The sequence below is a fragment of the Lolium rigidum genome, chromosome 6 (assembly GCF_022539505.1).
Source record: "Lolium rigidum isolate FL_2022 chromosome 6, APGP_CSIRO_Lrig_0.1, whole genome shotgun sequence".
Lineage (NCBI taxonomy): Eukaryota > Viridiplantae > Streptophyta > Magnoliopsida > Poales > Poaceae > Lolium > Lolium rigidum.
This window is the reverse complement of record NC_061513.1, coordinates 140,883,729-140,893,888: the sequence shown is the minus strand read 5'-3', so window position 1 is coordinate 140,893,888 and position 10,160 is coordinate 140,883,729. Positions and strand designations below refer to the sequence as shown.

The following is a 10,160-nucleotide window of genomic DNA, read 5'->3' as shown; positions in this document are numbered from 1 at the left end:
AAATAAATAGCGAGAAAGAAGGATAAGAAAAGTTGCTACGTTTTTCAGCAACGCATAACCATGGGTCTCTCTCTCTAAGTTTCAGGTTTTGTTTCTCCTAGCCAACGCCATCACTATGGTAGAGATCATCTGTGATTATATATTGCAAATGGAGTTATGTGCAAGAAATGATTTTTGGGAGAAGTATTTGGCTTGATATTTAGCACTAACTAAGGTGGCATATTTCGGAAAGTAAAATTTGATATATTGCGTGCTTTTAGCTAGCGACGACCAGAAAAAAAAGCATCTTCAACTGTTGCTTTGTAAGTTCTTCACAAAAAGCATACGAACAAAAAAGATTCTTTCATATATATAAAATATTTTGCTCAAAGTCTAAGTGTGGCACGATACGAGTATTACTTGTCTAATGAAGTTGGCACATAAAATTTATTTGCCAAAAGAAAAACCAAATCAGATGAACTCCACCCTGGTTCCGCCTACGGCCGTGCGTGCACGTTCTGCCTGCCTCTGCTTGTCTTGTGGCTCCTTGTCGACAACCAATTCTGGCCACATCTTCATGGAGCGCTCATGTATCTTTTTTTCGTGTAGAGCACGCGGCCCGTGGAACCTGCGACCATGCAATTTTGTTTTGAACTTCTTTTTGAGATGCCGTATCTTCTGGTAGATGGTATCCTTATCAAGTTTGCCGGTGCGCGGGAGCGGGGAGCCATCCCCCTCTAACGCCGTAAGGACTTCCAACGCCGAGGGCATTGTTCCTGAGTTGTTCTCACGCAGCTTCATGATGGTATCCACCAGTTTGAGTTTGTCCTGGTTGCACCATGTGTTGTACTTCTTGGACCTCTTGGACCTCTTGGTGGAGGCTCACCCGACGACACCATCTCCGGCGACTCACCCGACGACACCTCCACCAAGAGGTCCAAGAAGTACAACACATGGTGCAACCAGGACAAACTCAAACTGGTGTATACCATCATGAAGCTGCGTGAGAACAACTCAGGAACAATGCCCTCGGCGTTGGAAGTCCTTACGGTGTTAGAGGGGGATGGCTCCCCGCTCCTGCGCACCGGCAAACTTGATAAGGATACCATCTACCAGAAGATACGACATCTCAAAAAGAAGTTCAAAACAAAATTGCATGGTCGCAGGTTCCGCGGGCCGCGTGCTCTACACGAAAAAAAGATACATGAGCGCTCCATGAAGATGTGGCCAGAATTGGTTGTCGAGAAGGAGCCACAAGACGAGCAGAGGCAGGCAGAACGTGCACGCACGGCCGTAGGCGGAACCAGGATGGAGTTCATCTGATTTGGTTTTTCTTTTGGCAAATAAATTTTATGTGCCAACTTCATTAGACAAGTAATACTCGTATCGTGCCACACTTAGACTTTGAGCAAAATATTTTATATAGATGAAAGAATATTATTTGCTCGTATGCTTTTTGTGAAGAACTTACAAAGCAGCATTTGAAGATGCTTTTTTCTAGTCGTCGCTAGCTAAAAGCACGCAATATATCAAATTTTACTTTCCGAAATATGCCACCTTAGTTAGTGCTAAATATCAAGCCAAATACTTCTCCCAAAAATCATTTCTTGCACATGACTCCATTTGCAATATATAATCACAGAGGATCTCTACCATCAGTGATGGCGTTGGCTACGAGAAACATAACAAACCTGAAACTTTCAGAGAGAGAGAGAGACCCATGGTTATGCGTTGCTGGAAAACGTAGCAACTTTTCTTATCCTTCTTTCTCGCTATTTATTTAGTACAAAGAAGTGGTGTCAGGTAGAGATCCTACCCTAGTGATGCGTTGTAGAGAAAAGAAAGGAGGACACCGTCAAAAAGACAAACTCTGAAGTGCGGTCGATACCACGGCATGCGGTGCCTCGAATCCGCTGCTGCAAGAACACCAGCCCTGCCAGCAACGCTGCTCCGCAGGGTATAACGATGTCCCACGCGACACCGAAGAGGTCGCCACGAGGGCTGGCATATAGGTCAGAGGGGTTTATGCTCGGCTCGAAGATTTGACCCCTGACTACATCATACACATGAGGCATCGCGCGGTTCATGGTGCACCCTATGTAAAACCATGGCGAGATTGCTCTAACTCCGGAGCCTCCTAAGGACGCGTTCAGAATTACCTGAGGGAGCAGGAAGCCGTCCAGTATCAGCCCCGCGTATGACACGAGGTCCTCCCAAATCGTGGCTGCCTCTCTGCCGATGCGAACGACTATTGGATCTTCGGTTGAGGCACGGACGTTCATCACATGGACGATTGCGGCCAAAACTGCTCCAACCATGTACAGCGGCAGGCATATCTGCAGCACAATCCTCTCCGACGCAGCGGGTGATGGTGTCGTCTGGTCGGCTGATTTCCGACGATCGTACCACGCAAGCTGAACAAGGCGCAGCTGCAGCACAAAGGCGATCAGAAGAGGCGCCCTCATTATCACCTCCTTTATCTCGAGCGACCCGCCCATCGAGTACGCAAAGTACCGGCTCCTCCTGCTCTTGAACATGGCCTCAAAGTTGAGCACGAGAGGGGTGAGGAACCCCAATGCGAGGATGACGAGCATTGTAATCGAAGTTCCCCAGGCTGCCTCGGGGTTCTTCTTGGTGTGGAGGATCTGCAAGACAGTGAAGAGGCACGACAGCGTGGTGGAGGCCACCAGCATGATGCTCTCCAAATCCATCCTCGATATTGCCTCCGACAGTTCGTTGGAGTACATCCCATACAAATAGATGTCGGTCTTCTCGAAGAAAAGACGATCGGTCCTTTCTCTGAGGCTGCTGATTACTCCCCTGCCGTGCCCCTGCCCCTTGCCTCAAGGGAGGCAAACTGCACGGTTACAAGTATCCGACAGTCAGTCGAACCATTGTGCTCTCGGCAGCCGACCATAGACAGGAGGCCCCTCTTCGGATCATAAACACCCTCTGCCGAGATTCGTCGTTCCTGAAGGATAACTGAGTAAGACCCATTCGTAGGACGCACCCAATCATCAGGTGGAGCAAGCTGGTGTATGTCGTAGCTCACATTCAGAAGATTGTGCTTCGAGTCAACCATCGGATGCTGGGAGAAAGAATCATCGGCAGCCAGCCTTTCCCCATGCACCATCACAGAACCGATTGTGACTGGGTAGGCATCTCCCCTCCCCACCTCATGCTCGTGGTAACGAAACTCAAAGTCACGGTAAGTATAGTTAGTCGGGAACGAGTCTGGCCCCTTGATTTTCTCCTTGTTGATTTTCAGGTAATGCTTCCTTGCCTCATCAAGCATCGTGTCGTTGTAGTTGTACTTCACATCGGTGAAATTGATTTTGTGGTTGTCGGTGACATCAATGCTCGATGCAGATATTGCGCCGGAGGACAGTGCAGCGTCGTCGTTGTTGCCCGTGGTTTCTTGTGTCGATATCCAAAGCATCCCGGCCACGGCGCTCCGGTCCCGCAATGTCCACACTGTCGGGAACCAGAAGCTCATCCTGATCCCGCACTCGTGCTCTCGCACCGCCAAAGCAGACGGCGCTAAGCGCACCACCCGGCACGCCCTGAGGCAGAGAACGCCCCGATCGGAGTCCCACTGCCCATCGGCCACGGCAGCCTCCTCGTCTACCAAGAAGCGGCGTTGACGGTGGTACCTTCCCCTCCTGGTCGACTCGGTATCGTTGGAGAACACCATGTACGCACGCACGGCGCCATCAGCGGTGCACTGCATCTGGTTGATGTGCATCCTAGGCTCGCGCAGCCGCTGCAGAAGCGGGGCGCCAGTCTGTACGAGGTCGTGAGCTGTTCTTTCAGGTGGGCGCACGCAGAGTTGTTGCCGAGCACCTGGAGCGAGCCCCTTGCTGCCTGTGCCGGTGGGCTGCAGGTTGCAGGCTTGGAGTTGTACTTGTAGTTGTAGTCGTCGCCCTCGGCGTACGCGAGGAGGTGGTGTGTCCCAAAGGCGGCAAAGCCCTCGAGACTGCCGACCAGGAAGGGGTCGACGAGGCTGGGAGGACTGGGGACGCGGAGGCGAAGGGCGACTTCTGGGTAGCGCTTGAGAGAGCCGTCGGCGGCTACCTCGGTGCCCGTCCCGGCCATGCAGAGCTCGTATGAGACGGAGGAGTAGTAACCGTCTCCAAGATCGAGATGGACTCCGTGACTGTGTAACTATAGCAGCGTCCACCGTTCCTGTAGCTGCTATTGCGCGGGCCGGTGAGAGTGAGGGTGGCGGTGAGATGGACGAGAGTTTGGTTGTTGGTGCGGGAGGCGCCATGGGGGACAAGGGAAAACGAACGGTAGCTGTTGTAGAGGTCATCGTCAGGGGAGAAGAGACTGTCCGCTCCTCCAGAGAAGTAACCAGTGGATATCTGGAAAGAACGGGTAAGTGAAAGGGAGTCGTCGACCTCGGTGTGGCTGTCGGGAGCAGGTTTCAGGGAGGGGCAGGATGAGGTGGTGAGAGAGGCGGAGAGGGTGGTGGTGGACACAAGGAGAAGGAAACAGATGTGGTGAGCGTAGAGGTTGGGATTCTTCCGTGGTGGTGGCGCCATTTTTGGCTGGTTGAGCTGGTTAGCTGGGAGTGGAAGGAGGAAGATACGCCTGTAATATGTTTATAGTGAAGTTAGTAGCTGAGTGGACTAGATGCTAGCTGCTGCTGCAAGGTGGAATTGCTTGACTTGTTAGAGACCATTGGTTTGCAGTCCGATCTAGACTGAAGGAACAATCGTTTCTATACACATTTTTCGAAATTTTCTAACTTCAGTATTGCGCATGTATGTGCTTTTACCGGTGGAAAATGGAAGAAAATACTATAGTACGTTATCTTGTGACCACCAGTGTCCAGCAGGGAAGATAAAAGCAGTCAGCAAACAGATAATGTGATGGCCAATGGGTCCAAGAGACTTATCTTGCCATGGTATTCAAAGTAAACGTCAACGGTCAACCCTTTGGATCGTTGTCCTTGACTGAACTCCGCGCACTCTTGGAGCCCTGCGCCCCTGCCCACCGGAACCAGCTCCTCTAACGTTGAGGAGCAAAGTCAGTTAAAATAGTGTGGTAAAGTCAGAGCACAGTAGCAATGAGTACCATATTTTGTGATGCAATTAATTACTGTAGATAATTACTGTAGCTATAAAAGTTTGAACTAAATTTTATTAGACCTTAATTTTACCTGTATGTAGTTAATCTCAATGCATAATATAAATTTGCATTATGTAGAATAATTTAAATCGTTTTGGTCCAAAATCATAAATTAGGAAGAAGAGAAGTCAGGCTACTGTAGCTTACCTGACTTTGCAGCTCAACGTCAGAGGATCCCGTCTGTGCAAATTAGTTAGCGGAGCAACCATCAGCTTTTCCCAGCGAACAGGTTTCTCCAGTTTAGAAATACTGACCGGGTAATCCAAGAAAAACTTTGTCAGAAGCTTCCTGCCCAGAATGCGGGTGTGACTACTAGTGTCTTCCGCGCTCCTACGATGACAGAATCACCAGCTCCAGCGGTTCTACGACTTCAGATCCTGAAAGAGACAGACAGAACACACATGCCGTGCTACAGACGCGCAACTCATCTCCGGAGTTACTCCGTATAATAAATCGAGGTTGAATCACTGAATCCAGACAAGCTAAACGGTGATCAATTGCTCTTGGATAAATAGCTGCAACTTCTGTTCAGATAGTTGCAAAAGAGGACTACACAGATCAGTTGCACACGAATGCGAGCCCTGTGCTCTCCTATCATATTTCCGAGGATAGAACCAATTAATACCTACTATTATATTCCACCAAAACAAAACGTTGTCAATCTCCTACTTGGGATCACCTACTATGCTTATTTATAGCCTCAGTGTGGTGTCAGCTGCAGCTACTACAGAGGTCGCAGTCTGGGCTTGGAACTCATGACAATCCACAACTAAATTGGTGAATTCATCCACGAGGCCCTTAAATAACGTCACCAGTGAGCACTTGAAGTTTTGCGAGCAGCTCTTGTCACCCTCATCGACGTCTTGCACTCCATCTCCAGCGAGGCATCCAACCTGGGCACCACCCATGTAAGCTTTGCATCCTACGAGGATGTCGCGCCCATACTTTCGGAAATGGCCACCATTGAAGTGCTCAAAATGCTGCAAGATGTTGCAACCAGGTCATATAACATCAAGTCTCTGAATGAAACAAATAGATCATTCACAGCACAACAGGTTCACCGAACACATTCCGCACAAACGAAGTTCTCCGACATCGTATGTACATTTCCAGCCATGTTGTGTACCTACGAATGCGGTGGTAGCCATTGGATCCCGGATTACTTTTTCATCAATTACACTTTCTTTTTCATCCATTACACTCTTTTTCATCTATTACAAATTTTTCGTTTATCTCTTAATGGGACCAACGTTTTTGGGCATTCCATCTATTTTTTGTTATACGCTACATATCTAGCCAAGCGATCTTGGGGCTGGCTGTAAGTGTTATTTTGCTTCAAAAGGTAAATTATACTGCCTCCTAGAGCTGCAGGTGGTTAGATTCAACCCCTGTTGGCTATTCCTTTCATAAGACATCCACAAAGCCTTCTAGTCTCCCCTTGTGGTAATGTGAGAAAACACATTAATACATATGGTAACAATACTGGTCCACAAAGATGGTGCAAGGATCTGGCTCCCAGGCGATGAGATTAAACCACAAAAAATTGCACATATTATCTGAACTACTTTTTGAACAACCCAACTTCTTGTAGTGCACCGTGGGATGCAGGGCGTGCGGCTCACAACATTTAAAAAAAAACCTGAGAAGTTGATGCCCAGTGCAAAAGAACTGATGATGTGTGCCGACACGGCCTAAAAGCATTTGCTGATACAAATCATTACGGCTAACACGTTTGACTGCTCGAACGGGTAGTGTGTCATATGTCAGCCAAATGGAGTGGGCGTAGCCATCAGCAGGGACAGCAAGATATTTCCAGTATCCAGAAAACTAGCAAGGGAAAATATGATAAGGAAGTAGACATCTTAATACGTTTGGTGGGTTGCCAAGCGAATACAACAGAGTTCTGCAGGATAGCAGAAAAGTCTCTTCATTATATAAAAGGGATTGCTTCTCCCCGCCGGGTGTGTTAGCATACTCCGCATGACCAGGTTCGTTGAAATAAGGCTTAGCATTCAACACTAAGGCCTGAATGTAGACCAGGATCTGCAGCATAGTTGAACTCGATGAGTTTCACTTCCACATCTCACACGCACTACCGGGCCATGTTGGGATTCTTCGGTGATCCAGTTCACACGCACTACTGGAAGGAGGAAGATGAAAGGATGCGCATGTGATGTGTTTATAGTAGTAGCTGAGTGGAGTGAAATCAGTGAATGCCACCTGCTGCAAGGTGGTATTGCTTGACTTGTCTTCGACCATTGATCTGCTGTCCGATCTCTACCTGACACCACTTCTTTGTACTAAATAAATAGCGAGAAAGAAGGATAAGAAAAGTTGCTACGTTTTCCAGCAACGCATAACCATGGGTCTCTCTCTCTCTCTGAAAGTTTCAGGTTTTGTTTCTCCTAGCCAACGCCATCACTGATGGTAGAGATCGTCTGTGATTATATATTGCAAATGGAGTTATGTGCAAGAAATGATTTTGAGAGAAGTATTTGGCTTGATATTTAGCACTAACTAAGGTGGCATATTTCGGAAAGTAAAATTTGATATATTGCGTGCTTTTAGCTAGCGACGACCAGAAAAAAAAAGCATCTTAAACTGCTGCTTTGTAAGTTCTTCACAAAAAGCATACGAACAAAAAAGATTCTTTCATATATATAAAATATTTTGCTCAAAGTCTAAGTGTGGCACGATACGAGTATTACTTGTCTAGTGAAGTTGGCACATAAAATTTATTTGCCAAAAGAAAAACCAAATCAGATGAACTCCACCCTGGTTCCGCCTACGGCCGTGCGTGCACGTTCTGCCTGCTTCTGCTCGTCTTGTGGCTCCTTCTCGACAACCAATTCTGCCACATCTTCATGGAGCGCTCATGTATCTTTTTTCGTGTAGAGCACGCGGCCCGCGGAACTGCGACCATGCAATTTTGTTTTAAACTTCTTTTGAGATGTCGTATCTTCTGGTAGATGGTATCCTTATCAAGTTTGCCGGTGCGCGGGAGCGGGGAGCCATCCCCCTCTAACACCGTAAGGACTTCCAACGCCGAGGGCATTGTTCCTGAATTGTTCTCACGCAGCTTCATGTGTTGTACTTGTCTAGTGAAGTTGCACCATGTGTTGTACTTCTTGGACCTCTTGGACCTCTTGGTGGAGGTGTCATCGGGTGAGTCGCCGGAGATGGTGTCGTCGGGTGAAACTTGATAAGGATACCATCTACCAGAAGATATGGCATCTCACCCGACAACACCATCTCCGGCGACTCACCCGACGACACCTCCACCAAGAGGTCCAAGAGGTCCAAGAAGTACAACACATGGTGCAACCAGGACAAACTCAAACTGGTGGATACCAACAACTCAGGAACAATGCCCTCGGCGTTGGAAGTCCTTACGGTGTTAGAGGGGGATGGCTCCCCGCTCCTGCGCACCGGCAAACTTGATAAGGATACCATCTACCAGAAGATACGGCATCTCAAAAAGAAGTTTAAAACAAAATTGCATGGTCGCAGGTTCCGCGGGCCGCGTGCTCTACACGAAAAAAAGATACATGAGCGCTCCATGAAGATGTGGCCAGAATTGGTTGTCGAGAAGGAGCCACAAGACGAGCACAGGCAGGCAGAACGTGCACGCACGGTCGTAGGCGGAACCAGGGTGGAGTTCATCTGATTTGGTTTTTCTTTTGGCAAATAAATTTTATGTGCCAACTTCATTAGACAAGTAATACTCATATCGTGCCACATTTAGACTTTGAGTAAAATATTTTATATATACGAAAGAATCTTTTTTGTTTGTATGCTTTTTGTGAAGAACTTACAAAGCAGCAGTTGAAGATGCTTTTTTCTGGTCGTCGCTAGCTAAAAGCACGCAATATATCAAATTTTACTTTCCGAAATATGCCACCTTAGTTAGTGCTAAATATCAAGCCAAATACTTCTCCCAAAAATCATTTCTTGCACACAACTCCATTTGCACCTTGGCTAGGAGAAACAAAACCTGAAACTTTCAGAGAGAGAGAGAGACCCATGGTTATGCGTTGCTGGAAAACGTAGCAACTTTTCTTATCCTTATTTCTCGCTATTTATTTAGTACAAAGAAGTGACGTCAGGTAGAGATCCTACCCTAGTGATGCGTTGTAGAGAAAAGAAAGGAGGACACCGTCAAAAAGACAAACTCTGAAGTGCGGTCGATACCACGGAATGCGGTGCCTCGAATCCGCTGCTGCAAGAACACCAGCACTAACAGCAACGCTGCTCCGCAGGGTATAACGATGTCCCACGCGACACCGAAGAGGTCGCCACGAGGGCTGGCATATAGGTCAGAGGGGTTTATGCTCGGCTCGAAGAGGTTGGGATTCTTCGGTGGTGGTGGCGCCATTTTTGGCTGGTTGAGCTGGTTAGCTGGGAGTGGAAGGAGGAAGATCAAGGATGCGCCTGTAATATGTTTATAGTGAAGTTAGTAGTTGAGTGGACTAGATGCTAGCTGCTGCTGCAAGGTGGAATTGCTTGACTTGTTAGAGACCATTGGTTTGCACTTTGCAGTCCGATCTAGACTGAAGGAACAATCGTTTCTATACACATTTTTCGAAATTTTCTAACTTCAGTATTGCAACTTGCATGTATGTCCTTTACCCGGTGGAAAATGGAAGAAAATACTATCACTAAGTTATCTTGTGACCACCAGTGTCCAGCAGGGAAGATAAAAGCAGTCAGCAAACAGATAATGTGATGGCCAATGGGTCCAAGAGACTTATCTTGCCATGGTATTCAAAGTAAACGTCAACGGGTCAACCCTTTGGATAGTTGTCCTTGACTGAACTCAAGCGGACTCTTGGAGCCCTGCGCCCCTGCCCACCATGTGCAAATTAATTAGCTGAGCAACCATCAGCTTTTCCCAGCGAACAGGTTTCTCCAGTTTAGAAATACTGACCGTGTAATCCAAGAAAAACTTTGTCAGAAGCTTCCTGCCCAGAATGCGGGTGTGACTATCAGTGTCTTCCGCGCTCCTACGATGACAGAATCACCAGCTCCAGCGGTTCTACGACTTCAGA

General features: G+C 47.7%; 1 pseudogene; it reads right to left on the bottom strand.

Moving 5' to 3' along the window:
• Positions 1-1,366: 1,366 nt before the first annotated feature.
• LOC124658874 lies at positions 1,367-5,277 on the bottom strand (annotated as a pseudogene).
• Positions 5,278-10,160: the final 4,883 nt, after the last annotated feature.